The sequence below is a fragment of the Lissotriton vulgaris genome, chromosome 2_1 (assembly GCF_964263255.1).
Source record: "Lissotriton vulgaris chromosome 2_1, aLisVul1.2, whole genome shotgun sequence".
NCBI lineage: Eukaryota > Metazoa > Chordata > Amphibia > Caudata > Salamandridae > Lissotriton > Lissotriton vulgaris.
In genome coordinates, this window is record NC_141687.1 from 1378812304 (window position 1) to 1378836123 (window position 23820).

The following is a 23820-nucleotide window of genomic DNA, read 5'->3' on the forward strand; positions in this document are numbered from 1 at the left end:
GTGTTTTAAGTAAATAATAAATAAATAAATTGTATGCAGAAAGCCACATAGCTGTAATTTTACATGAACTGCTGTCTGAACTCTGGCATAACAACACTACACTGGCTCAACCACACCATACCACGACTAGACATACATGTAGTTCTGCTGTAGTTGTTGTTGACTGGTTTACCTGTTTGCCACTTACGTAATGGCCATAGTTCTTTCGTAAACCGACAATGATGAACCATCCATCCCAGTGACTGACTGTAAAGAAAAAAGATATTATGTAACTTTGATCATCAAGACTCTTCATCATCATGGTATATTGGCAAACTCAATGTTGTTCATGCAGTCGCAGTCTATACACACACAGTGAGTCCAAGGACATTTTGCATATTAAAAAATGCAACGTAGTGGCCCCTGCAGTAGAATTAAAATTTGAATTAAACAAGGTATAAAAAACAGAGTAGACTTGAGTTACATTTAGTGTGTAAAAGATGAAATATTAACAGAAGACATATGATTCATTTCATGCACAACAAATAAACAGGAATTACTTTCATCAGACCAAGACAGCCAGTGCTGTCAACTGCATGCCATCTCATTATTCATTACCTGTTCCACTTTTTGACTGCATCTTGTTCTTAAAGTGAAGGCCCACAGGGGAGCCTTTTGTGTCAATTTCAGAAGTAACTGTCAGCAATCCGCATATAGTCAGTAATTCCAGTCCCACTTCTTTTGAGGGGACTCGTCTATGAAGAGACAGTTTCTTCATTCTGCGTAATCCAGCCATCTGCCTTGAGAGAAATGGATAGGGGGAGTCTGGAGAAGGAGGATAGAGGAGCATGACTGAGTTATGAACTTGTGATTAGGATTGCAGAGAGCGGCACCTTCAATAAGGAAATAAGAGGAAGACAGTGCTGCTGATGGATTTGCTGTGATTAAAGTTTTGCTGTGGTAAAAGTTGCAAAACAAAGATAGACACACAGGAGTAAAAGTGAATAAGGAGTCAGGACGAAAAAAACAAGGAAGTCAGTTTCAGGCCTAGGTGCAGGGAAGTAGAGCTTGTCCTCAAACTCCTTGAATTGAGATGGGAGTAGGTCAGCTAACAGAGAAGAACTTCCGTCACCTAAATCGGTGTCCTCTTCTTCCTGCATGGATTCAAGTATTTTGTATTCTGGGGGTATGAAGTGCTGATTCATCTTGATCGTTGTAAACCGCTCCACATTTTTGGGCGAGAGGCGGGTCCTTTTTGAAGTTACAATGGCACCAGCAGCACTGAAAACACGATCAGAAGACACACTTGCGAGTGGGCAAGACGATTAATTTAGAGCCAGCTTGGTGATCAGTGGCCATTGACCCCTTTTCCTAAACCAATACAGCAATGGGTTGTGATCAATGTAGACCTCTGTTGCACCATCCACTCAAGGTCATCCAGGGGTGGTGAACTTTGTGTACCATCTGAGGCCTTTGCATCATCACTGGAACAAGCAAACCCTTGATGAGTTATCCAATCTGCTTCCGACAATATTATGGCTGGGCCTGGTGCAGGTGGGGATGATGATTCGGTTGCTGGTGTCGGTAACGGCTGTGAGGGAAAGTGACTGCCTTTGGCCACAGAAGTGGACCTTGACGCCGGATGGTCTGCTGATTCAGTAGTATTTCTGCCTGTTCCTTCAATTTCCTGCCGCTCTTTTTTGAAACGAGTGGCTGACAGAGCTAGCCAATGTTTGTACTTTGAAACATCTGCTTCATTAAAAGGAATGAATGCTTTTCTGGCCAGTGCCTTTTTGTACCGTGGATCCAGAATAGTGGCTCAAATGTAATGTTGTTCTGAATGTATTGCTTTAAGCCTTGCATTGTCAACTAGGCGGCTTAATAAGCTGTCCACCAACTGATATGCGTCTTGTTTTTCAGCATCTACTCGGAACGTTGAAGACAATGCCTTCAGTTGGTGCTCTAGCATGCACAACAAAGGGATAACTTTGCCCAAAGTACAGTCCTCCCTGCTGACTTCACGCCTGAAGACCTCAAAAGGACGAAGCATGTCTGTCAGGCTTTTAACTAGGTCCCAATCCTCCAACTCTAGCCTCATGTCTTTCATAGAAGAACCCTGTGCAAAGACATACTCATTGATTACCAAGCAATGCTCAGACAGACGCTAAAGCATATAGAAGGTTGAGTTCCAACGTGTTACCACCTCCTGGATGAGTCATCTGACTAGCACTCTACGGCCACGTGGAATGATCCTCAGCTGCTTCCGGGCCTTAAAAGAATGGCTGAAATGTGTGCAGAGTCTTCAGCAGGTGGTCAGTAACTTGCTGACTTTGTTTTCTTTTTTCACGAAATCTTGAACAACAATGTTAATACTGTGCGCCAAACACGGCACTATGAAATAGCCACCATCATTCATGGCCCTAACTATATTAATGCCATTATCTGTGGAAACAACCAATCATGCGCTTTCTTGGATGCAGCCATTTAAAGACCTTACGGTTAAACTCCTCCAAAATGTTTACTGCAGTATGAGATTTCTCCATGGCAAACATGATTACTGTTGCATGTTTCCGACTAGCTTGAAAAATTGTGGCAGTGTCAACACCTGCAGACATCTTGTCTCTAACCCCTGCAAAAGAGACCCAGTGTGCAGTGAAGCACATGTAATCAAGGGCTTGGCAACTGGTCCACATGTCTGTTGTCATGTGGAAAAAGATTATTTTTCGTAGTTTATGTCCCATCATACACCCTCTCAGTCACGTCCCCGAGCCCACCATGTCGGAAAACAAGCAAACGAGAACACAAGTAAACCCGATCACGCGCACACAAAGTTGCACACGCACTCTCCTTCCTCTAAAAATTCAAAGGTACATTCTTATGGTTTATGGCGATGCCGAGAAACAGCTTCCTCACTCAAACTGTACATTCCTATGGTTAAGCCGATTCCGAGAACAAGACCCCCCATTTGTAACAATTTCCCTATAATCGGGCCGATTTCGAGAAATAGGCCCGTTTCTGCTAAACCACGACAACCAATTCCGAGAAGAAGAGCCCCCGTTTGCTGAAAGACACAACACCAGACATCCTGTGAACGACCAGTTCTCCTTTTTCTCTCTCTCTCTTACTCTTATTTAAGGAACCAGCTTAGGATTATCTCTCATTGCTCTGCTTCTGCCGTGACTTCCTCATGGTTAAAGACACAGTCACGCTTCATCTTGTCTTGACTTTCGTATAATTTCGACACAGTAACGCTACTATGATTTCTGTAAAATTGTGACACAGCTATCCGAGTTTTACTAACTTCTGTATTATTGCAAACACAGCTATCCGAGTTTTGCTCAAGGGAAGCTCCTTCCTCTTTTCTGTGTATAAATACCATGTCCTCTTTGATGAAAGTTAGAGATTCTTCCGATCCTCCTCAGGTGACGGAGCTCTCCCTTAACTCGAGTTACTGAATAAAGACCCTTTATTCGAACCACCCCGGACTCTGCTCTTCATACTTGACCTTATTGATATTATAGAAATTCCGATCAAGGTAAATTACTAAAATATTTACCACAGCAAATTGGCGCCCGAACAGGAACTTCCCTTTCTTCCTACACGCCGGTGATGCGGACCCAAACCGGTCTCTTTAAGACATCGACGGACTTCAAAAGAGTGCATGCTGCAGGGTCTTCCTGCATGAACTCCTTCGTGTCCGAGAGAGGCTGTACCGAGGGCTGAGCATCCATACGAGGCGGTGAGGACGACAGCGGAAGTCTCGACCCAGAGCCTGAAACCTGTGAAGATTGCTGAGTCCGAGGTCTTCAGAATCCCGCCAAGTTCCCCGATCAAGAGCACAGCGCAACTAGTACAGTGTCCAGATCTTCAAGATCTTCAAGTTCTCTGCACCTCGGTGAGTACTGCTGGGGGTGTATCAAGACGGGTTCTGGTTTTTAAGAGCACGGTCAAGACGGGTTCTGATTTTTCAGAGCACAGTCAAGACAAGTTCTAGGTTTCTAGAAAACAGTATGTTTGTATTCTGATACTCAGGATATATCAACTTATCAAGTGTAAGTTTTTGTTGTTTGTTGTTTGTTGTTGTCACAATGCCTTTGTTTTCGAAGTTGTGTAAACTAAGTACCAGAGGGGATTACTGAAACAAGATGTACCAGTCCCCCCCAAAGGATACTCCTGGTTTCCTTATGTACACCAAGTATGGCATAGGTGCCGTTTTATATTTGGATTTGTGGAAAGAGTACACTCAAGATTTAGAAATTGCAATTAGATGGCCAAAGAGTAGCATATGGGATTTGAATTTTATCATGGTGGTTGAAAAGAAATGTTGGGAAAAGAAAGCAGGACCCTCGATGTTAGAAAGTATTGAATTATGGCAAAAGGAAGCACATCAAAGGGAACAGAAAGAGCAAATGAAAGTAGAGAAAGCAAATAGAATGTCAGAAGAAAGTAAGATGACAAAGTTACGAGAACAGAATGCGGTTATTCATTTTGAACAAATAAAGAGGGAGGCCTCGGCCTCCGTGACTGGAATGTATCCCGTCCTTTCACAGAAGACAGAGTCTGATGATAACCCTAGTACTCCCACAGCACCCCCATGTCCTAAGAATCCTTCTGCTCCCAAAGACTTCATTGCCACCTACTTAATGGAACCTCCTCCTGCTTATACCAATCAAATAACGGCTAGACGAATAGTCACCCAGACGGAAACAATCTCCGATACCTCAAGCAGGGATCCACCTATGTTAGAATGTGATTACGACCCGACCCCAGGGGAAGGTTCACAAGCAGATATCTCCCTTCGTCTACGAGAAGCCATAGAAGGTATACGAGAGGTACCGAATGTTGCAAATTGCCTAAACAAGATTTGCGAAACTCTCTGAACAGGAGAAAATTTAGAAGCCCTACAGGAAGCTATCAAAAATAGACCCATAGCACATAGAAAATGCCTCTCACGATTCATGATCACCTGTTTTATCAGAATGATAGCCAGTGCAGGAAAAAGAATTCCTGATGATTTGTTACAACTAGATCAAGCAGTGGTTACAGGTAGTTATAATAAGATAAAAGAAATAGATCACTTTATTCCACTCTTTACAAGCAAAGTTTCTGACTTCCACCAAAAAGACACCCCTACTCAGGAAAAAGAGAACAAGAGTACAGACAGGGAAGAAGAAAATGCCTTTCAAGGAGCAGTACGCTCCCATATCCCTCGTTCCCAGAATAGTAGACAAATAAGGATTAAAAATAAGAAATTGTCAGCTCCTACAGATAGGTTGTTCCAAAGAACACAAGATGCTCTAGATGATTGGATGGACGATGAACCTCCACTCACTACCCAAGAAAAAGAACTAGCATGATCAAGCACCCATTGGGTATCTCAATACTCTATATATGGCCCTGATATAGTCGCTCAAATGTTTTTATCGATCCCTCTAACATCCCAAAGGCTAGCAAGCATCTATATGGTTCAACACCTCATTACGATGTACGAAGATACTGGTTCCCCGCCCAAAAAGTTACATTCTCTCTTACGAGACTGCTTATAAGGGAGGTGGGTAGCCAGAGGACAAGAATTCCTTAATATCTTCCTTGACCTACGACAGCGATATGTTCAATACTTTTGAGACAGTTATGATGCAAATCCCCATCACTATGACCAAGGACAGTTCCCCCTCTGAGAAGTACATCCCGTTGTAGATTCTAGAGGAAAGCTACAACAAACATTTGTCTACACACCCCTGACAAAAATAGAAACACTAGAAATGAAGAAAATGGTCCCTTCTCACTTAAAAGATCCTTCGGGTTCTCAAAGGGAACTTAAAGATATTCTTCAAATGAGTTCCTTTACTTATAAAGATCTCAACATTCTCCTCAAAGTCCTACTACCTCAAGGGACATACAACAAACTAAAAGGAAAAGATTGGGAGGTAGAAGGGAAAAAGATAATATGGACAGCTTAAGAAACAGAAGTACTCATGCTGCTGGACAAGGCCTGGGACTTCTAGTCCTAGAACTCCCTCGCCTTCTCCCAAAAATACTCTCCCAGTTGCTGACTACTAAGAAAGAAGATTGGGATGCTATCTCTGCATGCAAACAGAAACCAGATGAGGATATAGGGGACTACTATACCAGGTTAGAGAAATGTTTTCTCATCAACAGCGGCCTCTCCTCAGGTGGAGACGCCTAAAGTCAATTATTTTTCTCCAAATACGTAGAAAATGCTTTGCCTTCGATCAGAAATAGAGTACTAAAGGTAGAGAGTACTTGGCAAGCAAGTTCCCCTTCACAAGCACTTCAGATGCTCCAATATCACCAAAACAGGATTAGAGACGAACAAGAACAAGAAAAGAAAAGAACGAAGGATACTAAAATGAAGGTATTGGTAGCACAGACTAATACAATCTAACAGACCCCTAAACAAGCTCAAGCGTCACAAGAAAAAGTTACTTGCAATTATTGCAAAAGGTTAGACAGCTGGGAGGAACACTACAGTCATCCACTGATCCCGGTCGACCAAAAGGGTCCCTATGTAAATGCTAACCTCTTAGGTAAGAAACAAAATTTCTAATAGACACCGGGGCCAGTAGGACGACAGTACAGCACAATGAAGTTCCCAAGGTACCCCTCTCTAGCTCGAATAGTATTTCCTTGGGTTTCTCAGGTACACCAGTCATCAATAAGTTTTCTGAACCAGTATCACTTCAAGTTGGTCCTCTCACAACATCCACTAATTTGGTACTTACTAAGTCATGTCCAGAAAACGTACTCGCCATCCAGACGTTAAAGGAACTGGGTGCTGTGATATGCTGTTCCCCGGAAGGAATACGACTATTCCTCCGAGATTTCAAAGGTCATCTCACCACACGAGAATTAGACATCAGACTAAAAGACATTCCTGCTACATTATGGGCGACAGATCCGACTGATGTAGGGTTCATGGACATCACACCACACATGGTCACATTGAAAGAAGGTGTTGTCCTACCTCGTGTCCGACAATACAAGTTACCTCCAGATGCAGAACAAGCCCTCATCCATATTATCGATGACTTAATACAGAAATGAGAAGTCAGAGAAGAACCTTCCAACATATGTAACTCACCAGTCTTACCAGTAAGAAAGAAAACAGACGACGGTGCACCATCCGTTTACCGACTAGTGGTTGACCTACGTGAATTAAACAAGTCTGTGGTACCACAATACCCTGTGGTCTCTGACATCAGTACTCTGCTAACAGCTATAGATCCTGAAGCCACACATTTTACTGTAATCGACCTGAAAAACGCTTTCTTTAGTGTACCCATTCACCAAGACAGTCAGTACCTATTCAGATTCTCACTACAAGGTCGTAGCTTCTGTTTCACAAGAGCTCCTCAAGGGTACACAGAAAGTCCCAGTATCTACAGTCAGGCACTTAAAAGACAGTTAGATGACATTGTTATGCCCTCAAATATAACATTGTTACAATATGTCGATGACCTACTGATCACCGCACGCTCTGAACCAGAATGTGAACAAGCATCACGGATTGTCCTAATGTTCCTTGCACAACATGGCCACAAGGTGTCACCCTCGAAATTACAATTGTGTTTACAGCAGGTGGCATACCTAGGACACCTACTGTCAAAGGAGGGTAGGGCACTCACACCTGAAAGAATTCAACTCATTTTTAACATTCCTGTACCTAAGACACAGAAAGAAGTCCGTGCCTTTATTGGCCTCACGTCCTACTGTAGACAGTGGATTCCTCAATTTGCATACTTGGCCAAACCCCTGATACAGCTAACGACCACGACCTCTTCCCCATTGCTATGGACACCTGATCATACTTTTGCTTTCGAATCTCTTAAACAAGCATTATGTTCTGCACCAGTCCTAGCTACACCCGATTATGGCAAACCTTTTGTCCTCTTTGTCACAGAACGGGAAGGTACAGCCTTGTCAGTGCTCACACAAACACAAGCCAACAAACATCGTCCCTGTGCTTATTTTTCTAGCACTCTTGACCCTGTTGCACAAGGTTTGCCTGCCTGTCTAAACTCTGTCGCAGCCACAGCTCTAGCAATACGACAAAGTGACTCCATAGTACTAGGACACTCTCTCGAAGTACAAGTTCCAAATGCAGTAGAACTACTCTTGAATAGGACCCAGACACAACACTTGACCATAACCCGCCTCACAGGTTACGAAGTCACACTATTCCAACCCCACATCATCATCAAAAGATGCAATATCCTCAACCCAGCTACATTACTGCCTACTATTCCAGTTGACAATCAGATTCACGACTGCTTAGAAGTAGTCGAACTAGTCACAAAACCCCGGTCTGATCTTACAGATGTCCCTCTAAGTACACCAGAACACACACTGTTTGTAGACGGTTCCTGTATGCGCCTCCAATCAGGCGAACTTTCAGCAGCCTACGCTGTCACTACAGAAAACACAGTCCTCTTAGCAGCTAGGATATCCGTACATTCAGCACAAGCAGCAGAGCTAATAGCTCTCACTCAAGCATGTGAGTGGTCTAAAGGAAAACGAGTCAACATCTACACGGATTCACAGTACGCATTTGGGGTTGTCCACAATTTTGGCATTCTGTGGAGAGAGAGAGGTTTCCTAACCTCTCATGGAACAAAGATCCAACATGGAGATCTTATCCTCCAGCTACTAGAAGCAGTACACAGACCCACAGAAGTAGCTATACTAAAATGCAAAGCACATACCAAAGTCATAGACTCTTTCAATAGAGGCAATGCTCTGGCGGACGCCACAGCTAAACATGCTGCTCAGACAGGAACACTAAGCACTGAAAACATCCCTGGAACTATCTGTCCAGTTATCAATCCCACCAAAGATATAGTAGACATCTAAAATCAAGCCACAGAGACCGAAAAGAGAAAATGGGAGGAAGAGGGAGGTACACACACAGATCAAGGTTGGGTAACAAAAGACAAGTCCAAATGGTTTCTCCCTGACATAATGGTTCCCGTAATGATAGAAACTGCCCATGGTCCTGCCCACCTAGGAGAAAAAGGAATGTTAGACAGTCTGAATTTGATATGACACAACAAGCATCTGCGTGCAGCAGCCAAACAAAAAGTACGAACCTGTAGGATTTGCTGTCAGTTCAATCCCGGGAAAAGTGTATCAGTTGAGAACAAGGAGGGTTCCATCCTCCAGATCACCCCTTTGAAGTCCTCTAAATGGATTATATCCATATGGAAAGATGTCGAGGATACAAGTATGTCCTCGTAGTCGTCTGTACCTTAACCCGATGGACTGAAGCTTACCCTGTCCCAGACTATGGTGCCCAAATGACAGCTAAACAATTGGTTAGAGAATTTTTCCCAAGATAAGGGTTGCCCAGAGTCATATACTCTGACAATGGACAACCCTTCTCCTCTAAGTTAATGGAAGCAGTTTCCCTACTGTTAGGTTACACCTGGAAATTTCATTGTGTCAGACATCCACAAGCAGCAGGCCTGGTGGAGCCGCACAACCAGACATTAAAAACCAAGTTGGCCAAATTTTGCGCTGACAAGAAAATAGACTGGGTGACAGCTCTTCCAGTTGCCCTGTTCTACATGCGAATGGTGGCACATTCTCGGATGGGCCTGACACCCTATGAGATCACCTATGGGAGACCTCCAAATATCTGGGGTGTCCCATCTCCTAAAAAGCTAACTGACATTGATGCTAATGTACTGACACATTACTTGGCTTCTTTGATGTCTGCACTACGTTCTTGCCGTTCACAGGTGGCTGCAGCCTTTCCAGACAAGACCACGCCCGACGAGCACCCCCTTCAACCTTGCCAATGGGTGCTCGTCAGAAATTTTGACTGAACCAGCCCTCTGAAAAGAAGTTGGACGTCTCCCAAGCTGGCGCTGCTCACAACGAGGACCGCCGTCAAAGTCGAAGGACGAAAAGGATGGCTCCATGTGAGCCACTGCAAGCCTTTCCACCAACCAATTCCTTCGGACACTGTTGCTGATCCCGAGACCAGAGACACTAAACCATCAAACTTTAAAGACACTGAAACGACAGACTTTATTTCACCCCTTCCAGAAATTTTGCCCAAAGAAGAGTACAAATCGCGGCTGCGATCCTACCCAAAACAGACTTGAGACTTTGTGCCTGACCTCGACCTACCAGTGGCTAATTAAGCCCAAGACGGACGCTTGGTGAAGCGGTTGCTGGGAAGTGTCCGGTCACTGGCGCATACTTTACTCAGACTAAGCAGCCGAAATCATGAAGACAAAGACTCATTGCACGAAACTGTTACAAAACAAAGCCTCTATTTTCCTTTCTATCATGATTCTTATTTTCTGCATCATGGCTTGTCTAGGTTGGTTCCTTCATCTATCCTTCCCACTTTCTTCCCCTACGCTTTTGAACAACACTGCTGTGCATTCACACGTAGATCTTCCTCCGCATCTCGAAAGTAGGAGAAAAGAATTCTTCAATAACACATTCATCTCCACACTCCATCAACACCAACTAGTTATTAACAAAATAACTGTTGGGTCTGCGGCCTAATGCCACACTCCGTACACGGAGGTATGCCTTTTATCCCTCTCCCTTTCGGCTATGCTGGATCTACCTATGCTCTCTCTATGATATTCTCTGCTTCTGTTAGAAACATCCCTGAAACCAAGACCAAGAACACTAGTACCTGGAATGAGATAAAAACAAAGACTGTGCGCGCTGTTCAAAAGATGGTAGATTTCACCGTAACATGGGGACGAGCAGACAATAGTGAAAACACCAGTTATTCCCTCTTTAACGACACTACCTCCTTTAGAGAAACATTCTCAGTTCAGAAGAGACAGACAGAGCAGGGAGGATGGGCTGTGCCTCATAAGGGCCTGTTTTGTATAAGAGGTAAGGGCAAGGGTCAGAAGATGGGACACAGCGAGTGTAATAAGACGTACACCCTACCTGACTTAAACTTCCCAACAATGACCACCGCCCCCAACACTTATTTTATTTGTGGACCTCATACACGTACTTGGCTACCTCAAGGTTGGTCCGGGAAATGCTACATTGCATTCCTCCTCCCCCTACCTACACCGCCCCAGCAGATTATCATCTAAGTGATCCTCCGACCGTGATTAATAGACGGCGAAGGGGGGTCATGGATGCTGAAGACACAGTGGATCAAGAGGCTGGCGATTTCTTCAAAGGAATCATCCCTTTCTGGGGGCCCATGATCAATAGCCGCCACATAAGACAACTAACTTGTGTAGTTCAGGGAGCCATAAACGAAACCGCTGGTGCGTTAAGCAACATCATGGCTGAGATGGCTTCCGATAGACTCATGACGTTACAGAACCGTATGGTCCTAGATATCATATTAGCGGACCGTGGTGGCGTATGTGAACTAATCGGATCCAGCTGCTGTATATACATTTCAGATAATGCTCCCTCAGTATATGCTGCCATTTCCCGCCTTCATGTACTTTTAAAGAAGCTAGACGCAGACACCGGAGCCTGGTCCCTGACGGGATGGCTCTGGGGCCTCGTGTCCTCATGGGGGTGGAAGATCCTTACGATACTAGGTCTTGCTCTAGCCATTCTATTCACCTGTTGCCTCTGTATTCAGTGTGGCCCAGCTCTCTGTAGTTTCTGTATCACTACCTGCATTCCCAAACTCTAGTCCAGAAGGAAAGAAAAGGATAGAATCATGTTACAGGAACAAGTAGACGGCCTAATGAGTATAGAGGTAGAATAAGAAGAACACTTTTAAAGGGTATATTATGGGACAAGGAGGGAATGTGGAAAAAGATTATTTTTCGTAGTTTATGTCCCATCATACACCCTCTCAGTCACGTCCCCGAGCCCACCATGTCGGAAAACAAGCAAACGAGAACACGAGTAAACCCGATCACGCGCACACAAAGTTGCACATGCACTCTCCTTCCTCTAAAAATTCAAAGGTACATTCTTATGGTTAGGGCGATGCCGAGAAACAGCTTCCTCACTCAAACTGTACATTCCTATGGTTAAGCCGATTCCGAGAACAAGACCCCCCATTTGTAAACATTTCCTATAATCGGGCCGATTCCGAGAAATAGGCCCGGTTCTGCTAAACCATGACAACCAATTCTGAGAAGAAGAGCCCCCGTTTGCTGAAAGACACGACACCAGACATCCTGTCAACGACCAGTTCTCCTTTTTCTCTCTCTCTCTTACTCTTATCTAAGGAACCAGTTTAGGATTATCTCTCAATGCTCTGCTTCTGCTGTGACTTCCTCATGATTAAAGACACAGTCACGCTTCTTCCTGTCATGACTTTCGTATGATTTCGACACAGTAACACTACTATGATTTCTGTAAAATTGTGACACAGCTATCCGAGTTTTACTAACTTCTGTATTATTGCAAACACAGCTATCCGAGTTTTGCTCAAGGGAAGCTCCTTCCTCTTTTCTGTGTATAAATACCATGTCCTCTTTGATGAAAGTTAGAGATTCTTCCGATCCTCCTCAGGTGACGGAGCTCTCCCTTAACTCGAGTTACTGAATAAAGACCCTTTATTCGAACCACCACGGACTCTGCTCTTCATACTTGACCTTATTGATATTATAGAAATTCCGATCAAGGTAAATTACTAAAATATTTACCACAGTCAGGTAGATATTGTGAACAGCACTCTTCTGCAAAGCTGCCCCAATCACCTCCAGCACATCTTGATGTAGTGCTGCTACCACAACTCTGGCAAAATAGGACCGTCTAGGAACCTTCCATTTAAGGCAGACTGATGCCACAAATTCTTGAAAACCCCCTTTTTCCAAGAAGGAAAAAGGGAGAAGGTCCAGCGCTAACATTTTAGTCAGCATTGCATTATAAAGATATGCCGTTGGGTAGTTGCGTTCTAATGGTGCCGCCAACCAAAACATGCTTTTAATGGTGGTCTGAACCATTTTCATATTTGATGATGATGATCCAGAATTCTTAAACCCAGTTAGGGACTTTTTATGTACTTTTTCGCATTGGTGTCTCTCCCAGACTGTTAGTGTGCCTCATAGATGTTGCTGGGATAGAGGGTGTGGGCGCTACCACTGCAGTGATGCTGCCAGGGGTACTTTGTGTACCACAAAAAATGTCTGTTGCTTCTTCACCTCCCCCCTGCATGATCATCAGCCCCTCGTCATCATCAGATACAATATCAATGGATACATTTGGATATGTTGTACTTTTGGCTTCCCGGATCTTACTTTGGTGCGCCTCCCACTGGATAGTGTGGTGTTTTTGGAGATGACCTCTCTGGCCTCCGGTATCATAATTGGTACCAAGCTTACCCCGACTAACTACAGTTTTACAAATCGAACAAACAACTAGGTTTTCCACCTTTTTGCTAATACTAAAGAAGTCCCAAACTGGGGAGTTGAGATTTCTGGTGGTGGTGGTGGAGGTGCTACTTTCAATGCCAGATGAAGTGGAGGATGGGCGTGGCCGAATTTGACTCACAGTTACAGCACCACTACTTGAGGTAACGGAGGTCGAGCTGGATGGAGGTCCCTGCCGGCCCTTCTGAAGAGAAAATATGGCAGCTGTAGGTCATATTGGTGTAATAGTTACCTGTGTTGGTGTTGGTGTTGGTGCCAGTGCCACGCCGCCAACATCCCTCTCAGCAGCATTTCGGGATAGGGTAAAAATGTCTGTCTGCTGCATGCCCGCTGGGGCTGGAGTGACGACTGTGATGACTGGGTCATCATTGTCAGACTGTTCATCAGCAGCAGAATACACCACTTCTTGTTCCTCGTCATCACCCATAAGTGAAAGCCTTGCTGGAAAATTCCTTTTAGGCTTAGCTACCTTTGTCGGCTCATGGTGTGCCTCCCTCTCAGACTGCATTGGTGGGTTCCAATCAAGATCTAGTTCATCAGAAGAAAGGGGGCTTGAAGAAGAACTTGTACTGGCCCTCCTTGACCCTTTTCTTGCTTGGGATCCGGCAGACAATGGATCATCAGGAGGAGTGGCTTGCTCGGATGATACCTCCGCTTGAATCTCGATTTCCTGATGTGCCCCTACTTCTGGAGGAACAAGCATTGTGGGCAGTTATGCCTCTCCATGCGCCTCTCCATGTGCCTCTACTTGCACCTCTCCATGCGCCTCTCCATTCACCTCTACTTGCACCTAGGGGTGGGCGTAGTTCGCGAAGTATCGCTACGCGAAGCTACGCGAAGTGCACTTCACACTACGCGAACTTCACGTAGCACTACGCGAGCTGCGTAGTAGCATGTTCGCACTGTGCAAGATGCATTTTCAATGATTGCACAGTGCGGACAAGCATCCAGCACTGTGCAATCATTGAAAACGACATCTTGTACAGTGCGAGCTGTAGTTTTCTGCTCCTCGAGTAGATTATTACTCGAGCGGCAGCTTTCTCAACGCGAACTGGTAGTTTCTCATTGAGAGCGGTCGTGAGCATGCGCAACTACTCACAATGAGAAACCTGACCTCCCCGCGTTGAGAATCTCGCCGGGATGTCATTTTGCTTGCTCGCGGTCGCGAACATGACGTTGAGGACCGCGAACAAGCAAAAAATGACCGCTGCACTGCGCTACGCTGCACTACGCGTGTTCGCACTGTGCTACGTGCAGCTCGCGTAGTGCGAAGTTGCGCAAACTTCACAAACTCTGCGAGCATAGCATAGTGCTTCGCCCAGGGTCACTTGCACCTCTACTTGCGCCACTCCTTGCGCCACTCCTTGCGCCGCTGCTTACGCCTCTCCTTGCGCCTCTCCTTGTTGCACCTGTGGTTGTCATTGTGGCTGTGGTTAAACACTCGTCAGATGAGTTACACCCTTCGTTGATTGGATGCTACTTTCTTGCGATGAGTCAATGCCAACATAACTGGTCGATGGTGATTGAGCAATTAAAGTGGCTGCCTCTGCGGCACTCATGGCCTTGGGCCTAGCTTGGCGTGGTGGCACTGAGACCAATGAAGCTGAGGAGCTGCTCCCCCCTTTGTCCCCGGTGGACACCGCTGCTGCAGGCCTAGTTTTGTCCGCAAAAAAGTGTCTGTGGGCACACCAGTCTCCTTCGTAAGTTGCGCCACTTGCTTCTTCTGCTCCTTCTTCTTCAGATGTCAGAACAGCAGGCCGCAGTTGTACGAGTTGCAGAGTTGTCTGTGGCCACACGCGACGTTACGTGCCGTTGTGCAAGCCAGAGGAACATAAGTTAAATAAATGTTGCATATGTCGTGCATTTATTATTATTTCAAAAAACACAGTTGATGGACAGAATGTAGAACAATGTCATACATTCACCCCAGTACAAGGATCTGGGCCTAAATCCATCGTTTTTTTGCTCTCCACACCACCCTGGGTTAGACACTGGCTATATGCAAATCAGTTCTGACCCTGTGCCTCATGGGAACAGTCCAGTCCGAACTACCAAGCCATGTCTTCCCCAGACCGGAATCAAGAATCCAAGGACCGGTTTCTGGCTATCACCCTTCATTCAGCCTGGATAGCTTGACTCCAGTGGTGTGGAGAGCCTGGGGCTCACGTCTGAGCATACCCAGCCCACTCGGGGTGAAAATTGCAAAAAACAGAGTTGATGGATAGAATGTAGAACAATGTCATACATTCACCCCAGTACAAGGATCTGGGCCTAAATCCATCATTTGTTTGCTCTCCACACCACCCTGGGTTAGACACTGGCTATATGCAAATCAGCTCTGACCCTGTGCCTCATGGGAACAGTCCAGTCTGAACTACCAAGCCAGGTCTTTCCCAGACCGGAATCAAGCATCCAAGGACCGGTTTCTGGCTATCAGCCTTTATTCAGCCTGTATTGCTTGACTCCAGTGGTGTGGAGAGCCTGGGGCTCACGCCTGAGCATACCCAGCCCACTCGGGGTGAAAATTGCAAAAAACACAGTTGATCGACAGAATGTAGAACAATGTCATACATTCACCCCAGTACAAGGATCTGGGCCTAAATCCATCGTTTTTTTGCTCTCCACACCACCCTGGGTTAGACACTGGCTATATGCAAATCAGCTCTGATCCTGTGCCTCATGGGAACAGTCCAGTCCGAACTACCAAGCCATGTCTTTCCCAGACCGGAATCAAGCATCCAAGGACCGGTTTCTGGCTATCAGCCTTCATTCAGCCTGGATAGCTTGACTCCAGTGGTGTGGAGAGCCTGGGGCTCACGTCTGAGCATACCCAGCCCACTCGGGGTGAAAATTGCAAAAAACACAGTTGATGGACAGAATGTAGAACAATGTCATACATTCACCCCAGTACAAGGATCTGGGCCTAAATCCATCTTTTTTTTGCTCTCCACACCACCCTGGGTTAGACACTGGCTATATGCAAATCAGCTCTGACCCTGTGCCTCATGGGAACAGTCCAGTCCGAACTGCCAAGCCATGTCTTTCCCAGACCAGAATCAAGCATCCAAGGACCGGTTTCTGGCTATCAGCCTTCATTCAGCCTGGATAGCTTGACTCCAGTGGTGTGGAGAGCCTGGGGCTCACGTCTGAGAATACCCAGACCACTCGGGGTGAAAATTGCAAAAAACACAGTTGATGGACAGAATGTAGAACAATGTCATACATTCACCCCAGTACAAGGATCTTGGCCTAAATCCATCGTTTTTTTGCTCTCCACACCACACTGGGTTAGACACTGGCTATATGCAATCAGCTCTGACCCTATGCCTGGACTGTTCCCATGAGGCACAGGGTCAGAGCTGATTTGCATATAGCCAGTGTCTAACCCAGGGTGGTGTGGAGTGCAAAAAAACGATGGATTTAGGCCCAGATCCTTGTACTGGGGTGAATGTATGACATTGTTCGACATTCTGTCCATCAACTGTGTTTTTTGCAATCTTCACCCGAGTGTGCTGGGTATACTCAGACGTGAGTCCCAGGCTCTCCACACCACTGGAGTCAAGCTATCCAGGCTGATGAAGGCTGATAGCCAGAAACCGGTCCTTGGATGCTTGATTCCGGTCTGGGAAAGACATGGCTTGGTAGTTCGGACTGGACTGTTCCCATGAGGCACAAGGTCAGAGCTGATTTGCATATAGCCAGTGTCTAACCCAGGGTGGTGTGGAGTGCAAAAAATCGATGGATTTAGGCCCAGAATCTTGTACTGGGGTGAATGTATGACATTGTTCGACATTCTGTTCATCAACTGTGTTTTTTGCAATTTTCACCCCGAGTGTGCTGGGTATACTCAGACATGAGTCCCAGGCTCTCCACACCACTGGAGTCAAGCTATCCAGGCTGATGAAGGCTGATAGCCAGAAACCGGTCCTTGTATGCTTGACTCCGGTCTGGGAAAGACATGGCTTGGTAGTTCGGACTGGACTTTTCCCATGAGGCACAGGGTCAGAGCTGATTTGCATATAGCCAGTGTCTAACCCAGGGTGGTGTGGAGTGCAAAAAAATGATGGATTTAGGCCCAGATTCTTGTACTGGGGTGAATGTATGACATTGTTTGACATTCTGTCCATCAACTGTGTTTTTTGCAATTTTCACCCCGAGTGTGCTGGGTATACTCAGACGTGAGTCCCAGGCTCTCCACACCACTGGAGTCAAGCTATCCAGGCTGATGAAGGCTGATAGCCAGAAACCGGTCCTTGGATGCTTGATTCCGGTCTGGGAAAGACATGGCTTGTTAGTTCGGACTGGACTGTTCCCATGAGGCACAGGGTCAGAGCTGATTTGCATATAGCCAGTGTCTAACCCAGGGTGGTGTGGAGTGCAAAAAAACGATGGATTTAGGCCCAGATCCTTGTACTGGGGTGAATGTATGACATTGTTCGACATTCTGTCCATCAACTATGTTTTTTGCAATTTTCACCCCGAGTGTGCTGGGTATACTCAGACGTGAGTCCCAGGATCTCCACACCACTGGAGTCAAGCTATCCAGGCTGATGAAGGCTGATAGTCAGAAACCGGTCCTTGTATGCTTGATTCCGGTCTGGGAAAGACATGGCTTGGTAGTTCGGACTGGACTGTTCCCATGAGGCACAGGGTCAGAGGTGATTTGCATATAGCCAGTGTTTAACCCAGGGTGGTGTGGAGTGCAAAAAAACGATGGATTTAGTCCCAGATCCTTGTACTGGGGTGAATGTATGACATTGTTCGACATTCTGTCCATCAACTGTGTTTTTTGCAATTTTCACCCGGAGTGTGCTGGGTATACTCAGACGTGAGTCCCAGGCTCTCCACACCACTGGAGTCAAGCTATTAGGCTGATGAAGGCTGATAGCCAGAAACCGGTCCTTGGATGCTTGATTCCGGTCTGGGAAAGACATGGCTTGGTAGTTCGGACTGGACTGTTCCCATGAGGCACAGGGTCAGAGCTGATTTGCATATAGCCAGTGTCTAACCCAGGGTGGTGTGGAGTGCAAAAAAATGATGGATTTAGGCCCAGATCCTTGTACTGGAGTGAATGTATGACATTGTTCTACATTCAGTCCATCAACTGTGTTTATTGCAATTTTCACCCCGAGTGTGCTGGGTATACTCAGACGTGAGTCCCAGGCTCTCCACTCCACTGGAGTCAAGCTATCCAGGCTGATGAAGGCTGATAGCCGGAAACCGGTCCTTGGATGCATGATTCCGGTCTGGGAAAGACATGGCTTGGTAGTTCGGACTGGACTGTTCCCATGAGGCACAGGGTCAGAGCTGATTTGCATATAGCCAGTGTCTAACCCAGGGTGGTGTGGAGTGCAAAAAAACGATGGATTTAGACCCAGATCCTTGTACTGGGGTGAATGTATGACATTGTTCAACATTCTGTCCATCAACTGGGTTTTTTACAATTTTCACCCCGAGTGTGCTGGGTATACTCAGACGTGAGTCCCAGGCTCTCCACACCACTTGAGTCAAGCTATCCAGGCTGATGAAGGCTGATAGCCAGAAACCGGTCCTTGGATGCTTGATTCCGGTCTGGGAAAGACATGGCGTGGTAGTTCGGACTGGACTGTTCCCATGAGGCACAGGGTCAGAGCTGATTTGCATATAGCCAGTGTCTAACCCAGGGTGGTGTGGAGTGCAAAAAAACTGTGGATTTAGGCCCAGATCCTTGTACTGGGGTGAATGTATGACATTGTTCGACATTCTGTCCATCAACTGTGTTTTTTGCAATTTTTATTATTATTACAACACACCCAAAAATGGAAAGACCAAAAATAAAAATTGCTATTATTTCTAATAAAAAATTGATTTTTACATTAATAGAAGAGAGACCACACACAGAGAGTTATTTCATGAACCAATGAGTACCCCTGGGCACAATGGATGAAAAGAGGCATACTGGGTGCAGGCCTATGGCACAAAGCACACTGCCCGGCTTCAAAAATGGCCCCTTGACCCCCAACCACATGGCCAGGCGCTGCCAGGACTCAAAATGGCCCCCACCCACATGGCGAGGCCCCAACAACACCCCAAAAAAGCAAAAAAACACACAAAAATCACCCAACCCAATGCCATCCATGCCCTAAATGATGTTTAAATTCAAGAGACTCCACAGAAAGCCTTGGTCCATGCACCACTGAGTACCCCTGGGCATAATGGATGAAAGCAAGGCAGACTGGGTGCAGGTCTATGGTACAAAGCCCACCTCCTGCCTTCAAAACGGCCCCTTGACCCCCACCCACATGGCCAGGCCTCAAAATGGCCCCCACCCACTTGGCCAGGCCCCAAACAACACCCCAAAAAATCGAAAAACACACAAAAATCACCACAATCCAATGCCATCCATGCCCTAAATGATGTTTAAATTCAAGACACTCCACAGAAAGACTTGGTCCATGCACCACTGACTACACCCTGGGCCTACTAGCTAGTGTTGGCTTTACACGCAACCCCAAAATAAAAAAAAGAAATTCCACATATAACAGTGAGCTATTCAATTCCATGACATAAATGATATTTAAGTTCAACAAAACTCACAGAAACAGCTGTATCATGCACCCATGACTAACCGTGGGCCTACTGGATACTAAGCCTACCCACAATATATATATTTTTTTTAAGTTGTGAAAAAGTTTAAAAATTGTAGTTGCAGCAACTGCAATGCCCCTAACAAACAACACCAACTTACTTGTAAAATCTCAAATCCAAAAGTAATCCAAAAGTGATCCAAACAAAAAGTCCTCAAATACAAATATCCAGCAGCAGCCACAAAAAGTAATCCTTCCAGCTCCAGATCCAAATGAAAAGTGACCAGGACATGGACAAAGCACTGGGAGGAGCCTGCAGGACAGGAACAGGAAGTTGGAGACTCTAGGGCACTTCCTTCCTCTCACCCCCCCAAAAATGTACTCATTGCACAAATAAGTGCAGCCAAATATCAATCTGAGGAGTTATTCTGATCCAAATCAATATTTTCAGAGGGTTTATGCTGCCTGTGGTAGATTGCAATTTTTGCAAGTTCGGGAAAGCGAGCTGTTCAAATCTCCCACCGGATGTCAGCTGCGCGGCGCATCTACGTGTTCGCAATAGTTTAATCCCGCGATGCGTGATTGTGGGCCTTTATGACGTAGTCACGTACTCAAACTCTCGCAGTGCAAGATGGCGGGCCGCTATGACGTACTCGCGGTCGAAAAGTCTTGCGCGATCACGCAGCCAGATCCAAAATGGCGCAGCGCATGCAAACCGGGAGGAAAAATAACTCGGCGAACTCAGAATCACGGTAAGTCAACGCCGCACGCGCAAGATTGTATTTTTGAAGAGCGACCAAGCAAAAAAATCCACCAGCTTGCGAATTGCAAACTTTTTTACAAGTGTGCGCGATTCGCAGACCGTGAAATTGCCAAAAAATTGCAAATTCCGCGAGCGAAATGGATTTTCAGCCCACACTTACACATAAATACCCAATGAGGGTTCCATTGTGACACATCATGACGTAAAGCAAAGGAATGACAGAAATAAGAGAAATGAATCTACAGGGAAGAAGAAATACTAATGGAACAATAGAATCATATATGATATACGTATATCGCATATTGAGACGTACAAAAGGCACCTAGGATCTGATGTATGAAACATCTTTCTATTCACAACTCTCTAAATCAGAGTTGCAACCGAAAAAACCTTTCTGACCATGTACCAAACCCATTTTAGAAGTTAGCAAAGTTTTATCAAATCCAAGGAATTGGTTTGCAATTGGATATCTATTTGGTATTTGGAAGGGGATTCCGATTGCTTATCATCAAAAAGCTACAGAACTCTAATTTGGGACAGATACTCATTCACAAAAGGGAAGGTATCCCTTCCTTTTGTGATTTTGAAATAGATTTCTGAGGAAGTAGGCAGTAGACCAGTTTTCTTTAAAGAAAATGTAAAAAAAAAAATCACAGACATGGTGGTTTGCCAACTCTTGTAGGTCCCCATCCCTGTGATGGTGACCTATTGTATGGAGCTGCAATTTAAGAAGGATGAATTATGAAATGACCTTTTATTATATTGGTCGGTTTGCAAAATACATTTCGGGTAGCAAAAATAATGGTGGCAAATTGTGACTGCTTTTTGTGACCAGAACCTTAGCAAATCTGGCCCTTAGTATCGTGGAACGCAAACTGGATGGTTTTACTGGGATGTGCAAGTGCTCAGAGCTATGGAGACCTGTGTTTTGCATTCATGATAACATTTCTAAACTTAATAGTACTCATTTTATCAATATTAAAAGACTGAAGTGTTGAATCCATCTGCCAGGAATAAGTTCAAGTTCTAGTTCAAGTTTAACATTTGTATAGCGCACTACTCACCCAGAGGGTCTCAAGGCGCGTGAGGGAGGGGGGTATTTTACTTGTCGAATATCCAGGTTTTTAGTTGTTTTCTGAAGGAGAGGTGGTTCTGTGTGAGGCGGAGGTGGGTGGGGAGAGAATTCCAGGTTTTGGCCGCTAAGTAGGAGAAGGATCTTCCCCCCATGGTGGATCTATGGATGCGTGGAATTGCGGCGAGGGCTTAATTGGACGATCGAAGTTGGCGGGTGGGGGTGGCATTCGGGTCCTAGGTCGTAGAGGGCTTTGTGTGCGTGGGTGAGGAGACGGAACGTTATTCTCTTGTTGACGGGGAGCCAGTGGAGGTATTTCAGGTGACCAGAAATGTGAGCTTGGCGGGAAATGTCTAGTATGAGTCTGGCTGAGGCGTTTTGGATGCGTTGGAGTTTTTTCTGTAGTTTGGCTGTGGTTCCGGCGTAAAGGGTGTTTCCATAGTCCAGTCGGCTTGTGACCAGTGTGTGGGTGACCGTCTTTCTCTTTTCGGTGGGGATCCAACGGAAGATTTTTTTGAGCATACGTAGGATGTTGAAGCATGATGATGAGACGGCGTTGACTTGTCTGGTCATCGAGAGGGAAGAGTCCAGGATGAAGCCCAGGTTACGTGCATGGTCCGTGGGTATGGGTGCATTTCCCAGGGCCGGTGGCCACCATGAGTCGTCCCAGGCGGAGGGGGATGAACCTAAGATGAGGACTTCCGTTTTGTCAGAGTTCAGTTTTAAACGGCTGGTCTTCATCCACTCGGCTACTTCTTTCATCCCTTCGTGTAGGTTGGCTTTGGCGGTGTTTGGGTCTTTGGTGAGGGAGAGGATCAGCTGGGTGTCGTCTGCGTAGGAGATGATGTTGAGGTTGTGTTGGTGCGCGATGGATGCGAGGGGACTCATGTATATGTTGAAGAGGGGGGGACTGAGTGATGATCCTTGTGGTACGCCGCAGATGACTTCGGTGGCCTCAGATCTAAAAGGGGGGAGGCGGACTCTCTGGGTTCTTCCTGCGAGGAACGAGATGATCCAGTCCAATGCTTTTCCTTGTATTCCGACGTTGTTAAGGCGTTGTATAAGGGTGCTATGACAGACTGTGTTGAAGGCTGCGGAGAGGTCAAGTAGGATGAGGGCAGCTGTTTCTCCGTTGTCCAGTAGTGTTCGAATGTCGTCTGTTGCTGCGATGAGGGCGGTCTCGGTGCTGTGTTTGGCCCTGAAGCCGGACTGTGAAGGGTCGAGGGATTTGTTGGATTCAAGGAAAGCGGCGAGCTGACTGTTGATGGCTTTCTCGATGACTTTGGCAGGGAATGGGAGGAGCGAGATGGGGCGGTAGTTCTTAAGTTCAGTGGGGTCTGCTGTGGGTTTCTTCAGAAGGGCGCTGAGTTCGGCATGTTTCCAGCTTTCCGGAAAGGTAGCGGAGTTGAGGGAGCAGATGATGACGTCTCGGAGATGGGGTGCGATAATGGAATCTGCTTTGTTGAAAATGTGGTGGGGACATGGGTCGGTTGGCGATCCTGAGTGGATGGAGTTCATCAGGCGGATGGTTTCTTCAGTGGTGATTGGGTTCCAGGCGCAAAGGTTGTTGGAGGGGAGTTTTAGTTCGGAGGTGGGTGGGGTTGGTTGGTCTCCGGACTGGTTATCAAAGCTGTTATGTATGTCAGCGATTTTGTTGTGGAAGAATAAGGCTTGGGAGTCGCAGAGGTCTTGGGAGGGAGTGATGTCGTTGGTGCCGGCGGTGGGGTTGGTAAATTCTTTGACGATGTTGAAAAGTTCCTTGCTGTTGTGGGCGTTGTTGTCGAGTCGATCCTTGAATGCTGATTTCTTGGTGGATCAGATCGTATGGTGGTGTTTGCGGGTGGCGTTCTTGAGGGTGGCCAGGTTGTCAGTGGTTGGGTTTTTTCTCCAGGCTTTCTCGAGGGTGCGACAGAACTTCTTGGATTTCTTAAGGTCATCGTTGAACAAGGGGGCTTTTTTGCTGCCTTGCTTAATTTGATGTTTTTTCAAGGGTGCTAGCTCGTTAGCGCTGTGGGTGATCCATTGTGTGAGGTTGGAGGCTTGAAGGTTTGGGTCCGATGATTTTGCAGGAGGGTTTTGGTGGAGCGA

General features: G+C 46.0%; 1 pseudogene; it reads left to right on the forward strand.

The window, feature by feature from the left end:
• The first annotated feature begins 10230 nt into the window (after positions 1-10230).
• LOC147732608 (uncharacterized) lies at positions 10231-11713 on the forward strand (annotated as a pseudogene).
• Positions 11714-23820: the final 12107 nt, after the last annotated feature.